Source organism: Rhinoraja longicauda, chromosome 15 (assembly GCF_053455715.1).
Source record: "Rhinoraja longicauda isolate Sanriku21f chromosome 15, sRhiLon1.1, whole genome shotgun sequence".
Lineage (NCBI taxonomy): Eukaryota > Metazoa > Chordata > Chondrichthyes > Rajiformes > Arhynchobatidae > Rhinoraja > Rhinoraja longicauda.
Window position 1 is genome coordinate 35,201,982 of NC_135967.1, and position 22,270 is coordinate 35,224,251.

The 22,270-nt window shown below is 44.1% G+C and overlaps 1 protein-coding gene across 1 annotated transcript in view; it reads left to right on the forward strand.

Annotated features, from left to right (window-relative positions):
• Nucleotides 1-9,068: 9,068 nt before the first annotated feature.
• Nucleotides 9,069-22,270, forward strand: part of gdpd2 (glycerophosphodiester phosphodiesterase domain containing 2) — a 56,569-nt gene continuing 43,367 nt past the window's right edge. Inside the window, exon 1 of the mRNA XM_078411851.1 lies at nt 9,069-9,195. The gene's annotated coding sequence lies outside the window, so the exon portion shown is untranslated. The remainder of the gene's footprint in view (nt 9,196-22,270) is intronic.

Here is a 22,270-nt window from a genome sequence, read left to right on the forward strand (position 1 = left end):
ACCAGATAGTATGTATAGGCTGTCAGTTGTTGTTGGTCTAAGACATCCAGTGATAAGGTGGCTGGTTGTATTGATGGCTGGATCAATCTTCTTAGCAGGGGCTGATCTTTCCCAGACTGGGCATGCATACTCTGCTGTTGAGTAGCAAAGGGCCAAGGCAGTTGATCGTAGAGTGTCAGGAATTGCGCCCCATCTTGTTCCAGTAAGTTTGCTGACAATGTTGTTTCTTGCACATCCTAAACTGGAACAAGCTTTCTGACTATGCATGCAAAGGTATTATTTGCAATCCAAGATGAAGTGTGAACAGTATGTTGCAGCCCCTGTTGGTTTAATTTTCTTTTGATACCTGCCGGTATATCAAATATCTTCATTCGAAAGCAAATCGAAATGCCCTATAAGAATCTACAAATTTTGTAGGCACTTGAGCCAAAATAAATGGATTCATTAGCACCCATTTTTTTAATGCTAAATGCACTTAAACGTAATTTAACCTGAGTTGGATCCCAGTAGTGATCGCCAAAGTGTTGCACAAGTGTGAGGTGTTGTAGAAATGAAACCAGTGCAAGACTTGCACAGTGGCGCAGCGGTAGAGCTGCTGCCTTACAGCGCCGGAGACCCGGTTTCGATCCCGACTGCGGGTGCTGTCTGTATGGAGTTTGTGCATTCTCCCCGTGACCACGTGGGTTTTCTCCGAGATCTTCGGTTTCCTCCCACACTCCAAAGACGTACAGGTATGTAAGTTAATTGGTTTGGTGTGCGAGTAAAAACTGTCCCTCGTGTGTGTAGGGTAGTGTTAATGTGCAGACCCATGGGGCAACACAGTGGATGGTGGATATGTGGAATAGGCTCCCAGGGGAAGTGGTTTAGGTGGGTACAATTACAACATTTGAAAGATATTTGAATAGAAAAAGTTGAGAGAGCAGACATCAAGTTAGGCATGTTTCATGAGAAGAAAGTTATTTCTCAGTGGCCACTTTGATTATGTGGCAAAGTTTGTGTTCAATTCATAGTTCTAGTTATTCGCAATAGAATTCACATTTTACAGAAAATATAAAATTTGTAATTAATTTAGTTCAGAGATACAGCATGGAACCAGACCTTTTGGCCCACTGAGTCAACACCAGCCAACAATCACCCATATACTAGTTCTATCCCACACTCTAAGGAAAATTTACAGAAGCCGCTTAACCTACAAACCTGCAAGTCTTTGGAATGTGGGAGGAAACTGGAGCACACTATGAAAACCCACGCAGTCACAGGGAGAACGTGCAAACTCCGTATAGACAGCACCCATAGTCAGGATCAAACCTAGATCTCTGGCGCTGTAAGGCTGCAACTCTACCATCTTGACAAATATATTGCTTTTGCAGCTTATGCCAGGTGTACTAGACTTGTATAGCACAAAATGTTTTAGTTGTTCATACATGTGCAACAAATCTGTTTCAATGTTTGCACACGTGTTGATACAGTTGTGCTGTTAGCATGCAATACTAAAGGAATCATAAAAGTCAAGTGCCATGACTGACATACTCTGAGATCATTCATTGAGGACCTTCAAGGTCTTTCTTAAATATCAGGGCCGATGTTCTCTCTTCCATTTATTAACATTTATCTGCCTTTGGAACGGGTTACTAGTGTTTAGTACACAGAACTAATGGATATGATATCAGTTTTAAATCATTGTCACCCCTGCTCACGATTCCCGACCTAATGAGCAGTATTTTGAACTCTGAAATTTCCCAAGCATTTTTTCACAACACCAAATGATTCCCAATTCTAATGCAGAAAATTTGCAGAAAACAGAGGATTTTACTGGAAAGGGACAGGGGGGGTGGGGGGTGGGGGGGGGGGGGTGTCTAGAGTGCAAATTGAGGAATGTTACAATGATGCATTTCAGCAGTTAGGGTCAAAGTATTTTGTTGAGAAGGAAATGAATAAAGCTTATTTTGCATCTAATATTGTTGTACTTCAGCTGAAAGTACTTAATGATAATTTGAAACAATAATTGTTTCGTTCTTACTAATAACCTTCAAATTGATTAACATGAGTGTCCCATCATCATTATATTGGAAGCAGAGGATCTAATTTATCTGGGTTAACCTCGTAGACAGAGTTTTATGTGTCCTTGCACAAATGTATAATTTTATTCATTATGCATTTGCATAAACACAGTTTGAGCAAGCTCCATCAACACACTGTATAATATATATATCTAAATTCATTTTCAGTGTAAAGATGCATTAGTGAATTGGAATTAAAATCAGACCAATGTACTCAGAAGTACTTGGTTGTATCTAGATTTTCATTTAAAAAAATGCTTCTTGCTGTCCATTGATTCAATTATTTAGAAAACTGCTTTTCTGATGCAATGATGACGGATTATTTTTAGGTTAGCTGGTTGTTTTGGAATGGACAAATGATCAGTTTATAAGTCAGTGGTCTATTGCTTTGAAAGGAAGGTACAATGTTAACATCCTGACAAGATTTCATTGAAATGAAAGGACATCTGTAGATTCTAATACTATACCCCTATGATCTACGACTCACGTTTTAAAGTCTGTGCAGTTCATATCATTGTATCTGAGAAAAATGATTTAAAATGAACAATAATTTCAAAGGGACTGTGAAAGATCTCGTATAAATAATGAATTTTCATTGTTTGGAAGATTTTTAAAAACAGCAAGTTCAATGATATGGAATCAATGAATGCAGCCCATTGCAAAAGTTTAAATAAAGATCAAATATGAGGTGTCCTTTACTTTATGCATTAATTAAATATTAACAGAAAATGTCTCTGGAATTGTTACTGGGAGTCTTTCCATAAATTGTACAGCTCATCACATTACGATAGCCCCTGCCAGAATTTCTGGCACTCCAGCCAGTTGAGAAGGTTGCAGAAGACACGGTGTGAGTAGAGAAGAAGTGAGCGAGGGAGGTAAAAGTGATGGAGACGTGAGGGAGGGATGAAGGGAGGAGTGGCAGGGAAATAAGGGAAGGAGGAAGACAGGAGCAGCAGAGAAGAGAATGGATTTGGGGGGAGTAGCAGCAGAGACAGCAAATTCATCAGAGGACTGGCGGCAAAGTGAGGGAAAGAGGGTGGAGTGATGGAGTAGTGAGGTGGGGAGAAGTGGCAAATAAATGAAGGGAGGGGGAGAGAGGGAGGGAGGAGTGGCAGAGATGAGAGGAAGAATTGGCAGAGAAAAATGGAAAGAGAGAGAAGAAAGGGGAGGAGAGAGGAGTGTTAAAGAGTGAAGTTAGGAGTGGGGAGGAAAGGAAGAGTGCTGAGAAGGGTAGGAGGGAGAGGAAGAGTGGTGGAGACAGCAAGTGTGGAAAAGTGAGAAGGAGCATGGACACAATGCTTGTCTAGGAGAGAGGGATAGTTGACAGCAGGATTGTGTGGGAGTGGGGAGGGGAGCAGCAGGGGAGACAGCAAAGATAGCAGAGATTGGAGAATGGCAGATGATGAAGCATTCTGATTCAGAGGGGATTTGTCAGGAATCGCCAGTGTAGAGCAGGAATACTGATTTGTTTTCTGGATAACAGACAATTTCAAATCACACCTTGGTGATTCAGAGCTGCAGATAATTGATCTACTGAATAGTTCTCCTTCAAGCTTCATAGCAAAAGCAGATTAATAGGCCATTCATTCCATTGCTGTTTGTAGAACTTGGCTATGTATTAAATAGCTGCTGCACATGTTCATGTGTAAGTGAACGTTGAAAGATTAAGGTAAGCCTTTCTGTATTCTGTACCTCCAATTCCCTCAGCAAATGAGGTTACAGGATGCAATCTAAAAGAACACAAAGTGCTGGTGTAACTCAGCAGGTCAGACAGCATCTCTGGAGAATATAGATAGGTGACATTTTGGGTCTCGATTCAAAACGTCACCTATTCATGTTCTCCAGAGAAACTGCTTGACGTGTTGAGTTACCTTTTACCTGTTACGGTGGGCAGCAGGGATAAGCCAGATGAGCCTTACATCAGTAGTAGACAAATTATTAGAGATAATCCTATGGGGCTGGAATTGTGTACAGCTAGAAGGACAGGAACAGATAAAGGCTTTGCGCAGGGGAAAATCTGCCTCATTAATGGAAATGTTTTTTGAGGAGGTAAAAGGAGATTGATAAAGGTGGGGTGTAGATGAGGTCCAAAAGGACTTTAGTAATGCACATAGCAAGGTCCTGCGTGATAAGCTGGGGTACGATAAGATAGGATAGAACTTTATTTATCCCAGGAAGGAAATTAATTTGCCAACAAGTCATAAAAAACACAAAAATACATGAGACATGAAAATAAAGTGACGAGAGGTAAGGCTTTGGGGATTTGCAAAGATTGAGGAGGTGGGGGGTCAGTCACAGTCTCAGTCTACCCCACGACAGAATGGGGAGGAGTTGTAAAGTTTGATAGCCACATGGAAGAAGAGTCTCCTGTGACAATAGACAATAGACAATAGGTGCAGGAGTAGGCCATTCAGCCCTTCGAGCCAGCACCGCCATTCAATGCGATCATGGCTGATCACTCTCAATCAGTACCCCGTTCCCGCCTTCTCCCCATACCCCCTCACTCCGCTATCCTTAAGAGCTCTATCCAGCTCTCTCTTGAAAGCATCCAACGAACTGGCCTCCACTGCCTTCTGAGGCAGAGAATTCCACACCTTCACCACCCTCTGACTGAAAAAGTTCTTCCTCATCTCCGTTCTAAATGGCCTACCCCTTATTCTTAAACTGTGGCCCCTTGTTCTGGACTCCCCCAACATTGGGAACATGTTATCTGCCTCTAATGTGTCCAATCCCCTAATTATCTTATATGTTTCAATAAGATCCCCCCTCATCCTTCTAAATTCCAGTGTATACAAGCCCAATCGCTCCAGCCTTTCAACATACGACAGTCCCGCCATTCCGGGAATTAACCTAGTGAACCTACGCTGCACGCCCTCCATAGCAAGAATATCCTTCCTCAAATTTGGAGACCAAAACTGCACACAGTACTCCAGGTGCGGTCTCACCAGGTGCGGTCTCACGTTCTGTCCTGCATCTTGGTGGAACCAGTCTGTTGCTGAAGGTACTCTTCAGGTTGACCAGTGTGTCATGGTGCGGGTGAGCTGTATTGTCCAGGATGCTCCGCAGTTTGAGGAGAATCCTCCCCTCCAAGACCACCTCCCAAGAATCCAACTCCGCCCCCAGGACAGAGCCCGTCTTCCTGATGAGGTTGTTGATCCCAATGGCGTCCACAGCCTTCGCCCTGCTGCCCCAGCACACGGCAGCGAAGATGGCATTGGCTACCACCGATTGGTAGAACATCTGCAGCATCTCACTGCAGACATTGAAGGAGAGGAGCCTTCTCATTAAGCACAGCCGGCTCTGTTCCTTCTTGTACAGGGCCTCAGCGTTCCTGGACCAGTCCAGTTTACTGTCCAGGTACACTCCCAGGTATTTGTACTCCCTAGTAAATTGCACATCTACACCATTGATGGAGACAGGGGACAGAGGTGTTCCTCTCCTCCTAAAGTCCACCACCAATTCTTTAGTCTTGTCGGTGTTGAGCTGCAGGTGATTCACCCCACACCACTCAACAAAGTCGTTGACTACACCTCTGTATTCAGCTTCCCTCCCCTCACTGATGCAGCCCACAATTGCAGTCATCTGAAAACTTCTGCAGGTGGCGGAGTTATATCTGAAGTCCGAGATGTAGATGGTGAACAGGAAGGGAGAGAGTACCGTCCCCTGTGGGGCCCCTATGTTGCTCACCACCATGTCCGAGACACAGTTCTGTAGCCTGATATATTGTGGTCGTCCAGTCAGATAGTTGGTGATTCAGGACACCAATGGAGCATCCACCCGCATCTTCATCAGTTTGCTCCCTAGCAGTGCAGGCCGAATCGTGTTAAAAAGGTCATGCCTAACTTCTGCCAACACATCACCTGTGTCACCAGGGGGGAAAGAACTTTGGACCACTGCTACACGCCGTTCAGGAAAGGCTATAAGGCCGTTTCTCTCCCTCCTTTTGGAAAATCTGACCATGCTGCCATTTTCCTGCTGCCGGAGTATAAACAACGGATAGTACGGGAAACGGCAGTGACGAGGGACGTAGACAATAGAAAATAGGTGCAGGAGTAGCCATTCGGCCCTTCGAGCCAGCACCGCCATTCAATGTGATCATGGCTGATCATTCTCAATCAGTACCCCGTTCCTGCCTTCTCCCCATACCCCCTGACTCCGCTATCCTTAAGAGCTCTATCTAGCTCTCTCTTGAATGTATTCAGAGAATTGGCCTCCACTGCCCTCTGAGGCAGAGAATTCCACAGATTCACAACTCTCTGACTAAAAAAGTTTTTCCTCATCTCTGTTCTAAATGGCCTACCCCTTATTCTTAAACTGTGGCCCCTGGTTCTGGACTCCCCCAACATTGGGAACATGTTTCCTGCATCTAACGTGTCCAACCCCTTAATAATTTTATACGTTTCGATAAGATCCCCTCTCATCCTTCTAAATTCCTACAAACCTGGTCGCTCCAGTCTTTCAACATATGACAGTCCCGCCATTCCGGGAATTAACCTAGTAAACCTACGCTGCACGCCCTCAATAGCAAGAATATCCTTCCTCAAATTTGGAGACCAAAACTGCACACAGTACTCCAGGTGCATTCTCACTAGGGCCCTGTACAACTGCAGAAGGACCTCTTTGCTCCTATACTCAACTCCTCTTGTTATGAAGGCCAACATTCCATTGGCTTTCTTCACTGCCTGCTGTACCTGCATGCTTCCTTTCAGTGGTCCTGAGGTGGTCGTAAGAGGTGGTCTGACCATTCAGAGGCCATGCTGCAAGATGCACTGAGCGATGTCGACTGGAATATGTTCCAAGCAAGTTCCAGAGACGTCAGTGAGTTCGTGGAAGCGGTTACGGACTTCATTGCAACAATAGCCGGTAACATCGTCCCCACGGTAAGGGTTAGTATCTTTCCCAATCAAAAAGCCTGGGTGGACAGGTCTATTCGCGTTGCCCTGAATGCCCGCACTGCTGCTTACAACTCCGGCCTGGCATCTGGCAATATGGACGACTACAAGGTAGAGTCCTACCGACTGCGAAGGGTGGTGAAGGATGCAAAAAGGAGGTACAGGGACAGGATAGAGTTGCAGATGGAGCAGCAGGACACCAGACGCCTTTGGCAGGGGTTACGGACTATAACTAACTACCAGTGCAGCTCCCCCTCAACTGGAAGTGCCGGCACCTCCCTAGCTGATGACTTGAACTCCTTCTACGCACGATTCGAGACGGGCAACATTACCCCCAGCTCGCCGTCTAAAAACAACACCGCCAGTGTGCTGGCTAGCGAGGCTGGAGGGGGATCCACCGCTGGGAATCCACCGCCGGGGATGTGCACACATTCTCGGTGTCCGAGCACGACGTGAGGAGGGCTCTGACGCGTGTGAACACGAGGAAAGCTGGAGGCCCAGATGGTATATCTATGCGAGTACTAAAGTCATGTGCCACTCAGCTTGCTCCAGTGCTCACCACAATATTTAACCACTTCTTGGCCAAGTCCGTGGTCCCTGCATGCTGCAAAAGATCCATCATCATACCAGTGCCAAAGAATGCCTCTTCAGCTTGTTTGAATGACTACCGACCGGTGGCCCTCACCTCGGTGGTCATGAAATGCTTCGAGAGGCTGATCAAGAACCACATCTGTGCCTTCCTCTCTCGCAATATGGACCCGCTGCAATTCGCATACCGTCCGAACAGATCCACGGATGATGTAGTCTCCCAGGTTCTGCACACCGCTCTCTCATCTTGACAGCCAGAAGGGGGGCTATGTGAGGATGCTGTTCATTGATTTTAGCTCAGCTTTCAATACAATAGTCCCCACCAGAATTGCTGAGAAGCTGCCGAAACTGGGGCTTAACACTCCCCTGTGTGCCTGGATCCTGGACTTTCTCATCGCCAGGCCCCAAGTGGTCAAGATGGGGAGACATACATCTAACCCCCTCACCCTGAACACAGGATCCCCCCAGGGTTGCGTCCTTAACCCCTACTGTACTCCCTGTACACACATGACTGTGTGGCCAGGTTCAGCTTCAACTCCATCATCAAGTTTGCTGATGACACTGTGGTGGTGGGCCTGATCTCCAATAACGATGAGAAGGCCTACCGGGAGGAGGTGGCTGATCTGGCACTCTGGTGTCAGGACAGCAGCCTCCTCTTGAATGTCACAAAAACTAAGAAGCTGATTGTGGACTTTAGAAGGGCTCAACATCCGAGGACGTACACGCCACTGGAGATAAATGCGATTACTGTGGAGAGGGTGAGCAGCTTTAAATACCTGGGAGTCCACATCACAGCGGATCTGACATGGGCAACATACATTGCCGCACTGGTGAGTAAGGCAAGGCAGTGCCTTTACCACCTCAGACAGCTGAGGAAATTCAGAGTCTCACTGAGGATCCTTCAGTGCTTTTACTCTGGGGCTGTAGAAAGCATCTTGTCCGGCAACATCTCAATCTGGCTTGGGAACAGCTCTGCCCAGGACAGGAAGGCTCTGCGGAGAGTAGTGCATTCGGCTGAACGCACTATGGGAACTACACTCGCCCCCCTGCAGGACCTAAACATCAGGAGGTGCAGATCCAGAGCCAGCAACATTATGGGGGACCCCTACCACCCCAGCAACGGACTCTTCCAGCTGCTACGGTCAGGCAAAACACCTCTGCTGTCACGCTGTGAAAACAGAGAGGATGAGACGGAGTTTCTTCCCACAGGCCATCAGGACTGTTAATTCTTATATCACCAGGGAGTAATTTACAGTATTAATTTATTTTTTGTGTTGTGTCTTTTAAAAAAAAATCTATTCTGTTTTGTAGTTTTAGCACAAACCGCAGGCATTGCCACTTTCATTTCACTGCACATCTTGTATGTATATGTGACAAATAAAGTAGACTAGACTTGACTTGACTTTTCACACAGAAGCAGCCAGTTTCAGGATTTGGGCATTGAAGCGGTTAATGCAGACATGTCACAGTCAGCCTGGCAATGATTCAACAAGTGCATAAATTATTTTCAAACTTCAATCCATTCCAAGCGCAAAAGAAAGGAGGGCGGATCTTAAGAACTGATTTTAAAGTTTTGTTCCCCATCTTGTGAGTAATCAGGCAAGCAGTGAATATTGAGACCAGAAGAATTTATCGAGCTAATCCCCTTTACCACGGTATGTATATTTCTAATTTGAATCTTGTGTCATTGTTTGTAACAACTTTTCCACATCTGTTTCGGTTCCTATAAACCTCCATCTCAAGTGAAATCCTGATAACTGGCAGATTCATAGCCCATGAAGACCTCAGGTGATTATTACTACCAGAGATGTACTATGTACGCTGATAATGAAAGCTCTTTGCATGTTTCAGTGTAAGTTCCTATGAATGCAACATGCACAAAAGGAAAGAAAAAAGATTCAGTTGTCTTTGGTACTCAACAGCTCATTGGTATTACAAATACAGTCAACTGTTGAGATTTCTTTGGATCACAATGAATACAATTTAAACTTGCCACTGTAGTGTAATGCTAATGTCATATATCAGCTGTTCACTGAACAAGCTTATCATTTTATCTGATTATCATTTTCACAATAGAACTGCCTGTGATGAGTCACATTGTACTGTGCACTTAGGAGCTTGTTAAAGAGCAGAAAGTAGAAAAGATGGACATTAAGATATAGGCATGAGTTTTCCAATATTAGCAACCCAAATCAAATCAACTGACCAACACAACTAAACTCAGCAGCAGTGGAAAAAATTCATACATACTTGGTCATGATCTGAAATTTAAAGGGTTAGGAATCTACAAGCAGAGCACTGTCGGGGTTAAAAAAATTAGGAAAATAATTAATGCTTCCAGCGCATATCAGCACTCGCAAGTGGGTCATGAATGAATATATTGAAAGGTTGATTTTATCACAGAAGAAATGCAGATGGTATATTTAGAGTTTAAATAAAGCCAAGAGGAAACTTGAGATAAAATAATGACCAAGATACACTAAAAAGTTGAGACACAAGCAAATAGGTTTGGAAAACGTAACTTTTGCAGGTTAGAATGAAAGTTTAAATGAAGCAGATTTTCTGCCAATCAGCCACCGAGGTTGGTTAGACCAGTGTTTCTGTTTGGAACTAATTTTGTTAGCGATAGAGTGGTTGGTACTTCCCTAATATGTGGCATTTTCAAGTTGAGTTCATGGCAATTTGTGAAGCAAATGCTTTGATTAGGCAGGGCTGCAGCTGCATTCCACTGAGAGGAAAGAGGAAAAGCAGCAGCAACAAGCCCATTGATTGCCTCTAACTTCATAACACTAATATTCCCATCACATACATTTACTGTTGCTCCGTGCTAAATTAGATGTGCACGTAACTAGTTACTTTGATAAACTATAGCCAGAATATATTTAGATGACACTTGGAAAGGTTTGTACTCATGAATGAAAATCAGCACAGATTTGTTAAATGCAAATCATGTTAAATGAACACAACTGAGGTATTTGTTTTAATAAAGGAGCGGATAAATTAGGCTGTTGTCATTTATTATCGTGTGTTTTCAGAAGTGCTAAATAATAGACTTGTCACTCAATCAATATCGTGGAACTGAAGTGACATTAGTTGTATCACCTAATATAAAATTGGCACAAGATTCTTTCAAAACTTTTGAGGGTGGCATGAAAAGTTGAGAAGCCAAGAAAAAGAATTCTGTTTGGGATGCTTGGTTTTATCAATAGGACCATTGATAAAAGAATAGCTCAGCGGGAGCAATGCATTGAATTCTGAGCACCATAAGAAAGTCAAAGCCCAAAGAGACTGCAGAATAAATTAAAACGACTGGGACCAGGATGCAGGGCTTTGGTTCATATGCAGGGACTGATGAACTAAATTTAACCCCTTAAAGTAAAGTATGGATGACAAAGTGCCACAGTGGTAGAGTTGCTGCCTTACAGCGCAGAGACCCGGATTCGATCTTGACTACGGGTGTTATCTATATGAAGTTTGTACATTCTCCCTGTGACTGCATAGGTTTTCTCTGGTTTCCTCCCATAAATTGGGCCAAGGAGATCCATTGGCCTTGCTTCTTCTTCTGCCAATTGGCCGGGAAGACCAACCAATGAAGACAATGAGCTCTGTTGATCTTGGATTCTCTTCCACTAATTGGCCGGGAAGACCAATTCAATTGGGCCAATGAATTGAATTGAATTGAATACATTTTTATTAGCCAAGTATGTATACATACAAAGAATTTGCCTTGGTGCTTTGCTCGCAAGTAACAACACGATGTACAGTTGGCATTTAAAAATAAAACTTGATAATATAAACATGTGAAGAATGAAATAAAATAAAATACGAGAGCAGGGCCAATGAACCAATGAGATCCGTTGATCGTGGTTTCTCTTCCACCGATTGGCGGGGAAGACCAACCAATGAGGCCAAAGGGCTCTTGGTTTCTCTTCCACTGATTGGTCAGGGAAGACCAATCCAATTGGGCCAATGAGCTCCATTCATCTTGCTTTTACTACCACAGATTGGTTGGGAAGCCCAAACCAATTGGGCCAATGAGCTTGGTCGGTTTTGCATTCTCTTCCACTGATTGGTTGGGAAGTTCAACTGATAGGGCCAATGAGCTCCATTAGTCTTGCTTCTACTTCCACTGATTGGTCTGGAAAGGCCAACTAATTGAGCCAATGAGCTCCATCAATCTTGATTGCTCTTCCAACGATTGGTCGGAAAAGCCCAACCGATTAGGCCAATGAGCTCCACAGGTCTTGCTCTCTTCCACTCGTTGGTTGGGAAGTCACGTCAATGGGGCCAAGGAGCTAAGCTGATCTTGGTTTCTCTTCCAGCGATTGGTCGGAAAAGCCCCATCTAATCGGGCCAATGAACTCCACTGGTTGGCCGGGAAGACCGACCGATTGGGCCAGGACACCCCATTGGCCTTGCTTTTTCTTCCACCAATTGGTTGGGTAGCCAAGAAGATCCATCGGTCTTGTTTTCTTATATTCCCCATGTTGGGGGAGTCCAGAACCAGGGGTCACAGTTTAAGAATAAGGGGTTAGGCCATTTAGGACTGAGATGAGGAAAAACATTTCCACCCAGAGAGTTGTGAATCTGTAGAATTCTCTTCCACAGAAGGCAGTGGAGGTCAATTCACTGGATGTATTCAAGAGAGAGTTAGATTTAGCTCTAAGGGCTAACGGAATCAAGGGATATGGGGAAAGGCAGGGACGGGGTACTGATTTTGGATGTTCATAATCATATTGAATGGCGGTGCTGGCTCAAAGGGCTGAATGGCCTACTCCTGCACCTATTTTCTATGTTTCTATTCCAAAGTTTGAAGATTAATTGGTTTCTGTAAATTGTCCATAGTGTGCAGGATAGAACTGGTGTATGGGTGGTCACCGGCCGGCAAGGAATCGGTGGGTCGAAGGGCCTGCTTCCACGCTGTATCTCTAAATAAACGTCTGGAGGAAATTTGATAGAGATAATCTAAATTGCAAATGATTTTGATGAAGTATGTAAGGAAACACTGTTTCAAATGACAGAAAGTCCAGTGACGCTGATTTAAGGTGATTGGCAAAATAATTAGTTGTGGCATGAGGAATAATGTTTCATTCACTGGGTTGTTGAAAATCTGACAGCTGATTGGCAGCTACAGCCATGACTGCCGCCACTTCACTTGGGTTCGTCATTGTCTGTGATATCATGACATTTAATCGGAAAAATATAACAATATTAACTAGCTCATTTATTGCTTCATCTCACTATTTAATGTGTATTGGTAAAAAAAAAAAGGACACAAAGGGCTGGAGTAACTCACAGGGTCAAAGTCTCTGGAGAACATGGATAGGTGACATTTCAGGTCCTTTCTTCAGACCGATTGTGGTAGAGGGGCTGGGTTGATCAAGCTGAAAGAGAGGTGGGGGCAGGACAAAGCCTGGCGAGTGATAGGTGGATACAGATGAAAGGGGTGGGGAGTTGATTGGCAGGTGGTTGAACAAAGGCCAGAAAGGAAAAGACAAAATGTGTAAGGTACAAATTGTGAAGCTAGAGGAATGGATATGGGCGGAGGGAGAAACGGGTAACCCAAGTGGGGCAAAGGAAAGAGAGGGGAAATATATCTTAAAGGGTAGCACGGTGGCATAATGGGAGAGCTACTACCTTACAGCGCCAGAGACCCGGGTTCGATCCTGACCACGGGTGCTGTCTGTATGGAGTTTGTACATTTTCCCGGTGACCTGCGTGGGTTTTCTTCTAGATCACTGGTTTCCTCCCACACTCCAAAGACGTACAGGCTTGTAGGTTAATTGGTTTGGTATACACGTAAATTGTCCCTAGTGTGTGTAGGATAGTGTTAGTGTGCGGGGATCCGTGTGCTAGTTGGTGCGAAAACGGTGGTCTGAAGGGCCTGTTTCCGCGCTGAATCTCTAAACTAAAAAAACCCATTTATGTTAGGTGCAGGACAATTTGTACGTCAACTTGAGAGTTATAAGCTGGATTGTAACATTCACATGGCAATCGATCCCTCTGAGAAACTCCCACCAGGTTCCGACCAACCGTGGATAACCTGACGCAGTCTCAAAAGACTGCGGACAGACATGGGGAGGAGCAAATCGAACATGCTGAATTGGGGATGTACTGAAGATGCGGCAGACTGCGAGTGCGGCCGGGGCCTCCAGACTATGGAATATCTCCTGAGCTGTGACATGCTGCATGACACATGGACTGTAAAGGATCTTGCAGAGGTCAACGACGTGGTACTAAAATTTGCTCGCTGTTGGCAAACCGTTGTGTGATGACACGAATAAATAAATCACTGGATTGTGTGAGGCTGGGACCTATTGAAAATTCTCCATAGAAGGGAACACCATGTTCCACATTGATTGACTGAACCTTCAGGTTTCACATTATCCCTCCTTGGTTAATGCAAGCAGTTGGTTAAAGAAACAGGGTCCATCAGCTTCTAATATTGTTCATACAAAAATGAATGATATTTCAATGCTCTAGAACTTAAAGTGGTACCATACATCAATATTGGCAATGAATATCCAATTTTCACACTTACGTGGCACAATCCAGCAAATGGGAAATTTATTTTTACACGTAATAAAAATGTTACATTAATGAGTGTACCAGTTAAGTCTACAAATTAAATGCAGCATTAAAATAGCTGATCATTCGGATTTTGGTTTAGAATAAGCAAAAATCTTAACGAACAGGTCCACAGCAGACTCAATCTCAATGCAAGGAAGGTTGTGTCATCATCTTAGCACTTGCCACAATGCTGCATCTCACCTCAGATTGTATGTATTACTAGTTTAGTTTAGTTTACTTCAGTTTAGTTTATTTTAGTGTCTCGAATACCGATGTACAGTGAAAAAACATCCACGGTGTGAAGATAATAATAATAATAATATTACTTTATTGTCATTGTTGTGGTGCAGACAACGAAATTCAGGCACAATGCCTGAGCAGAGCTCGAATGAACAAGATAAAAAATAACAATAAAATAACTAACAAAAGTGAGAAAAAAAATAATTGTTCAGACACTCACGTGCACATACTGTGGTGACACATACACACAGATTCACACACACATTACACATTATGCCTACGTATGCACTCTTATCAGAATATAAGATATTGCACTCGGGTCATTGTCAGAATATAAGATATTGCACAGAATAGTATTAGAGAAATAAATATTATAAATGAATATATCAGTGTTGCACAGAGGTAGGTATTGTACTATAAATATTGTCTATGGGTGGTGTGTTTTAGTTTTTAGTTTTAGAGATGCAGCGCGGAAACAGGCTCTTTCGGCCCACCGGGTCCGCGCCGACCAGCGATACCCGCACATTAACACTATCCTACACACACTATGGGCAACGTTTACATTTACCAAGCCAATTAACCTACAAACCTGTACGTCTTTGGCGTGTGGGAGGAAACCGAAGATCACGGAGAAACCCACACAGGTCACGGGGAGAACGTACAAACTCTGTACAGACAGCACCCGTGGTCGGGATCGAATCCGGGTCTCCAACGCTGCATTCGCTGTAAGGCAGCAACTCTACCGCAGCGCCATCGTGTGCTTTCAGTGCAGAGTTCAGAGTGGTGATGGCCTTAGGGTAGAAACTGTTTGTTAGTCATGTGGTGTGCGCTTTGATGGGCCTGAAGCACTTTCCTGAGGGCAGAAGGGCAAACAAGGGTTGCGCAGGGTGAGATGGGTCTTTTAGGATGCAGGATGCCTTCCGCAGGCAACGGGAGCTATAGATGTCTTCCAGGGCAGGCAGAAGTGTGTTGGTGATCTTCTGGGCTGTGTTGATGACTCTCTGCAGAGCCTTTTTGTCAGCCGCAGAACTGTTGCCATACCACACCAGGATCCCATGTATCAGGGCACTCTCAATGGAGCAGCGTTAGAAGGACACTAGCAGCTGTTGTGGCAGGTTGACTTTCCTGAGTGTTTTTAGGAAGTGAAGCCTCTGTTGTGCCTTCTTAACCAGAGAGTTTGTGTTGGTTGACCACGTGAGATCTTCTGAGATGTGGGTGCCCAGGAACCTGAAACTGGAGACTCTATCCACTCTTTCTCCGTTTATGTGCAGTGGGGGATGGTCACCCTGCTTCTTCCTGAAGTCGATAATCTCTTTTGTTTTTTTGATGTTGAGTGCCAAGTTGCTTTCTGAGCACCAGCCTGTTAGCCTCTGCATCTCCTCCCTGTAAGCCGACTCATCGCCCTCAGTGATCAGCCCCGCCACTGTCGTGTCGTCTGCAAATTTAACGATTGTGTTCATGTTGTGGGTTGGTATACAGTCATAGGTATAGAGAGAGTAGAGGAGGGGGCTCAGCACACAGCCTTGTGGAGCCCCTGTGCTGTGTGACAGAGTGGAAGAGTGGTGGGGGCCCATCCTGACTGACTGTTAGGAAGTCCTTTATCCAAAGGCAGATGTTGTGTGCGAAGCCTAGGTCGGACAGCTTGGAGACCAGTCTGCTGGGTATGATTGTATTAAATGCAGAGCTGTAATCAACAAACAGCAGCCGTGCATATGCTCCCTGTTGTTCTAGGTGGAGCAATACAGTATGGAGGGCAGTGGCAATGGCGTCATCTGTTGATCTGTTGGCTCTGTATGCATATTGGTGTGGATCCAGGGAGGGTGAGAGAGCAGCCTTGATGTGCTTAAGGACCAGTCTCTCCAGGCACTTCATGATTATTGGTGTTAGTGCGACTGGCCTGTAGTCGTGAGGCAGGTTATGGCTGTCTGCTTCGGAACTGGCACTATTTTGGATGTTTTTAGGCATGTGGGGGACAATGCACTGTGCCAGGGATGGTTTGAAGATGTTTGTGAACACGTCAGGTAACTTAGCAGCGCAGTCTCTGGGAAACCGTCCTGGAACTCCGTCCACACCAGCTGCTTTCCGTATGTTGACATTGCGGAGTGTGCGTGTGCCATCAGCAGTCCGTATGATGAGTGTCCGGCTGCTGGAAGCTGGAGCAGGAGCAGTGGGCATGACAGTCTCTGTTCTTTCCACCTCATGGCGGCCAAAGAAGTGGTTGAGCTGCTCCACCAGTGAGGCACTGCTGCTGGTGGACGGGTTGGTGTTGTTATTGTAATTGATGTGCCGTATACCTTGCCATGCACGACGGGGGTCTGAGTTGTCGAAGTGGCTCTCAATCCTTCGCTTGTAGGCTGCTTTGACGTACCTGATGCCCCTCTTCAGGTCGGACCTGGCCGCACTATACAGCTCTGTATTGCCATGTACAGCCATGTACAGCCATGTTGCGGGCTTTTAGCAGGAGTTGGATGTCTTTGGTCATCCATGGTTTGTTATTGGGAAAGACACAGATGCGTTTTGTGGTAGTGACATTGTCTACACAGCTTTTTATGTAAAACGGTGGAAGTGTAGGTGTCAATGTCCTCATCCTCAAATATGTCCCAGTCAGTGCGATTAGAACAGTCCAGTAGTTGCTCAGAAGCTCCTTCAGGCTACACTTGAATGTCTCTAGCAGCTGGTTTGACCGTGTTGATAAGAAGTCTGTATGCTGGAGTTAAAAACAAGGAGATGTGGTCAGACTGGCCCAGATGGGGGAGAGGTGATGCTTTGTACCCTTGTTTAATGTTACTATAAACATGGTTGAGTGTGTTTTTTCCCTCTTGTGGGGCACTGCACATGTTGATAAAACTTTGGGAGGACAATCTTTAGTTTTGCTTGGTTGAAATCACCTGCTATTATAAAAACTCCGTCAGGATGGGCGCTCTGTTGTCGGAAACACATTATGAAATAGGGATTGCTGAAAATATCCAGTTGCTCACGCAGCATCGATGGCGAGAAAAAAAAAGTTAATGTTTTATGGCAAGGATTTCAGAGGATATTTATTTTAGAAAAAAGTAATACAACGAAGAGGAGTCAACATGGCTCGATGTCATGTTTTATCAAATCATTGGAGCGTTTTGAATATGTAACCAATAGATGAATAAAGGGGAACCGGTCAATTTGGTGTATTTAGATTTCAACAAGGGATAAATTAAATCACAAGATATGAACACATGGTATTAGAGGTAAAGTTTTAGAGTAGATGGAAGAATGGTTAATGAACAGAAAACCGAGTCTGTTAAATGACAATATTCAGATTAGGAAGCTACAACTGATATCACATGGATCTGTGCTGAGGCCTCCAATACTTATGTTCATAATTTAGGTTTGACAGACAAGTGTATTGATTTGCAGATGGAACAAAGATAGGTGGAATGGAGGCTGTATGGAGGACGTGAAGCATTTGCAAAGGGAAGTCAATATATTAGGTGATTAGGCAAACAATTTGTTGGGTGGAATGTAATCTGGGTAAATGGTAGGAAGAAGCTATCATGGAATATTGTTTAAATAGAGAGAGATTGTATTGGAGAGAGATCTGGGTATCTTTATACATGCAACATGGCACATTAGCATCAAGGTACAGCGCATAAGAAGACACATGAAACAATGATTTTTGCACAGAAGCTGCCTGATCCACAGTGTTTCTGGCATTGTATTTTAGATTTGCAGTATGTGCATTTCTTTGAAACTGGTTTATTACAACAGGGGATAGAATAAAGATAACAGGGCCAACTACAAATCTGCAGTGCAATGATGAAACTATATCTTGAGTACTCATGCAATTTTGGTCTTCTTATTTAACTAGGGATTTACTTGCATTGGAAACAATTCAGAGACAGTTCATTAGATCTGCCCTGTGAAGAAAACTGTTTAGCAGATTGCAACCATATTCACTGGAGTTGAAAAAACCCAAAAAGAGGTCTTATTAAAACATGTGGGGCTGTGGATACTGAATAATTGAATATCTTTAGAGCTGAGATATATCTTTTGGATAAGAGGAGTCAATTATTATGGGGAATAAGCAGGAAAGTGGAGGTGAAGGCAAAGTTGGAATAGCTTTGATAGTTATGAATGACAGTGCAGATCTCTCTCGATCTCTCTCACACTCTCTCACTCACACACACACTCTGAAATCACGAGAACATTTTGAAAATTCCAGTGATCTTTTCTTCCCAAACGCAAAAACATTGGAGAGTAATGGATATTCAATTGCTTACCTGGCTAAGAGCAAAACATTGAGGATTACAGTACAACAGGTCAATTATGAGGCAGCGGCAAAGGGAAAATAAAACCATCAATGTTGAATACTGGAAATTAAAAATAAAAATGCAAAGAATAAAAAGGAACCACAAACGTTTTAGAAAGGTAAGACAGGATTTGGGTGTAGTCTTAAAACCAACAAGAGATAAAGTATGATCTGAGCTGTAAGCTTGAGGGCAGATTTGCAATATGTGAGGCAAAACACAAAAGAATCAAAAATGTCGCAATGTTATTTTCAGATCATAGAAATCTGTCTGCTCTTGTTTCTGTTTGACATTTGCCAAAACCAAAGACTCTCTCAACTCATAAACTTACTGCAAATGCTGTAAAATATGTAGGCTGATGAGACCATAGATGCTGTAATCTGCAGCAAAAATTAAACTGCTTGAGGAACTCAGCAGGTGGAGCACCATCTGTGAAGCCAAAGGTTGCGTTCCTCCAGCAGTTTGATTTTTGCTTGACAAATAGGTACCTGTATAGACATCAAGTACGTGAAATAATTTTCCGTTTACTCCGATACCTTTCTACCCATGTCCATTCCCCCCCCCCCCCAAATACAAATACAAACACAGGAAGTTGTGTTAAAATTAAACAAAACTGTAGATAAAGCTTAGAAGTAGATAAATCATAATCACCAGGAAGTAAAAGTGGAGTGGAAGGGGATCGCAGTAACAGGCGGAAATATTGAGAGATTATTAAACAAAAGATTTGTGAATTGCTAAGGAACTGGCAGACTGTGAGCAGATGAAATGGGAGACATAAAGAACATAATGAAGGAGACGATTTTGAACATTTCTGTGATTTTGAACATTCAGTGTTCAGACTAGATACTCACAACATGCTCATAAGAAAGACAAAGTGATGATTTTAAATGTGCAAAATGGCAATAGTGAATCCGATAATACTTTCCTCGGGCTTGCAAAAACACTCTTGTATATGCTTTTTAAATACAGCCTCACCGCTCCTTGTTATTTTGATAGTCTGCATCAAATGGTGTGGTAGCAATTTCAGAAACAGATGTATTGCATGTGACATGTTGGCCATATTTTTCATTTGCCATGTCTTTTGTAACATTTACTTGGCCCATTTTCCCAGATTTTTGATGTTGATCTTCAATCTGTTTGTAAATATCATCTTTTCAATGTTGGTTTGTTAATTTATGATTTCCCACATCCCTGCAGAGATGTAATTTTTTACAATAATTAATTTAAACTGATTTTAAAATAATATATGATGCTATTCCATGGGGAAAAAATATTTTGGTTCCCGTGACTAGTAAAGATGAGCTGCACAAACTTGCCATGTGGTATATCATTTAACATCCCACCTACGTTATATATACACTGATGAGCCAAAACATTATAACCATCTGCCTAATATGCTGTTGGTCCTCCGTGTGCCGCCAAAACAGCGCCGACCCGCCGAGGCATGGAGTCTACAAGACCCCTGAAGGTGTCCTGTGCTACCTGGCACCAAAGCATTAGCAGCAGATCCTTCAAGTCCTGTAAGTTGCGAGGATCGGAATTGTCGATCCAGCACATCCCACATGTTCCACAAACCATTCATCAAGTTCCTCAAACCATTCCCGAACAATGTGTACCTGGTCTGCAACGATGTTTAGGTAGGTGACCGTGTCAAATTGACGTCCACATGAATGGCCGGACCCAAAGTTTCCCAGCAGAACATTGCCCAGAGCATCACACTCCCTCCACCAGCTTGTTGTCTTCCCACAGTGCATCCTGGAGCCATCACTTCCCCAGGTAAACGGCGCACACGTACACGGCCATCCACGTGATCTCAAAAAAGACGGGACTCAACGGACCAGGCGACCTTCTTCCACTGCTCCAGTTCCGACGCTCGCGTGCCCAATGTAGGCACTTTCGATGGTGGACAGGGGTCATCATGGGCACTCTGACCAGTCTGCAGCTACACAGCCCCAAACGCAGCAGGGTGCGATGCACTGTGTATTGTGACCCATTCCTCCCGTGACCACCATTAAACTTTTCTGTGACTTGTGTCACAGTAGACCTTCTGTCAGTTCGGACCAGACGGGATAACCTTTGTTGCCCTCGAGGATCAATGAGCCTTAGGCGCTCAACACCCTGTCGCCGGTTTGTGGTTTGTCCCTCCACGGACCACTGTCGGTAGGTACTCACCACTGCTGACCGGGAGCACCCCACAAGCCTTGCCATTTCAGAGATGCTCTGACCCAGTCACCTGGCCATAACAATTTGGCCCTTGTCAAAGTGGCTCAGGTCTTTACTCCTGCCCATTTCTCCTGCATCCAACACATCAACTTCAAGAACTGACTGTTCACTTGCTGCCTAATATATCCCACCCCTTGACAGGTGCCATTGTAACAAGATAATCAATGTTATTCATTTCACCTGTCAGTGGTCATAATGTTTTGGTTCATCGGTGTATACTAATATCAACCTCCTCTGTAAAACAGAGTAAGTCTGAAGAAGGGTCTCGACCCATAGCGTCACCCATTCCTTCTCTCCAGAGATGCTGCCTGTCCTGCTGAGTTACTCCAGCATTTTGTGTCTACCTCAGTAAAACTGTTCATTTAGCTTTTGAACATTTGCAGGGAATCCACACAGAAAGCATATTTTGAGCAAATAAGGAAAATCAAATGAAGCGAGAGCCTCCTCACAGATGGACAAATCCAGTTATTGTATAATGTTATTGAATGTTTTGGGGCGGTGACAACGCAGATTGATGAAGGCAAGGCAATAGATGTTGTGTACATGGATTTTAGTAAGGTTTTTGATAAGGTCTCTCATGGTAGGCTGACCCAGAACATTAAGATATATTTGGTCGTATGGATTCAGAACTGGCTTATTCATACAAGACAAGGGTTTGTACTAGAAGGTAGATATTCTGGCTCGAGGACTGTGGCCAATGGAATTCCACAGAGATCTATGCTGGGACCTCTGCTGATTGAGATATATATATAAATGACCTGGATAGAAATGTAGATAGGTTGGTGAGGAAGTTTGCTGACAACACCAAAATTGAAGGAGTTGCAGACAATGAGGAAAGTTGTCAGAAGATACGGTCAGCTGCAGAAATGGACAAAAAAATGACAGGTGGAGTTTAGCCCAAGCAAGTGTGAGGTGTTGCACTTTGGAAGTTTGAATGTAAGGGGAAAGTATACTGTTAATGGCAAGCCCTTAAAAGCATTGATGGCAGAGGGATCATGGAATCCAAATTCATTACTCACTGAAGGTAGCAGCACAAGTAGATAGGGTGATAAAGAAATTGTATGGTATGCTTGTCTTCATGGAGAACATGGATAGGTAATGTTTCAGGTTAGGACCCTTGTTCAGACTATGGGGCAGGGGCAGATTTTTAGTTAGTTTAGAGATACAGCACAGAAACAGGCCCTTCAGCCCACCGGGTCCGTGCCCACCTGCGCTCGGTCCGCGTTTGCCAAACTGGTCTCCCGGTGGCCGAGCACTTCAACTCCCCCTCCCATTCCCAGTCTGACCTTTCTGTCATGGGCCTCCTCCAGTGCCATAGTGAGGCCCACCGGAAATTGGAGGAACAGCACCTCATATTTCGCCTGGGCAGCTTGCAGCCCAGTGGTATGAACATTGGCATCTCCCACTTTAGATA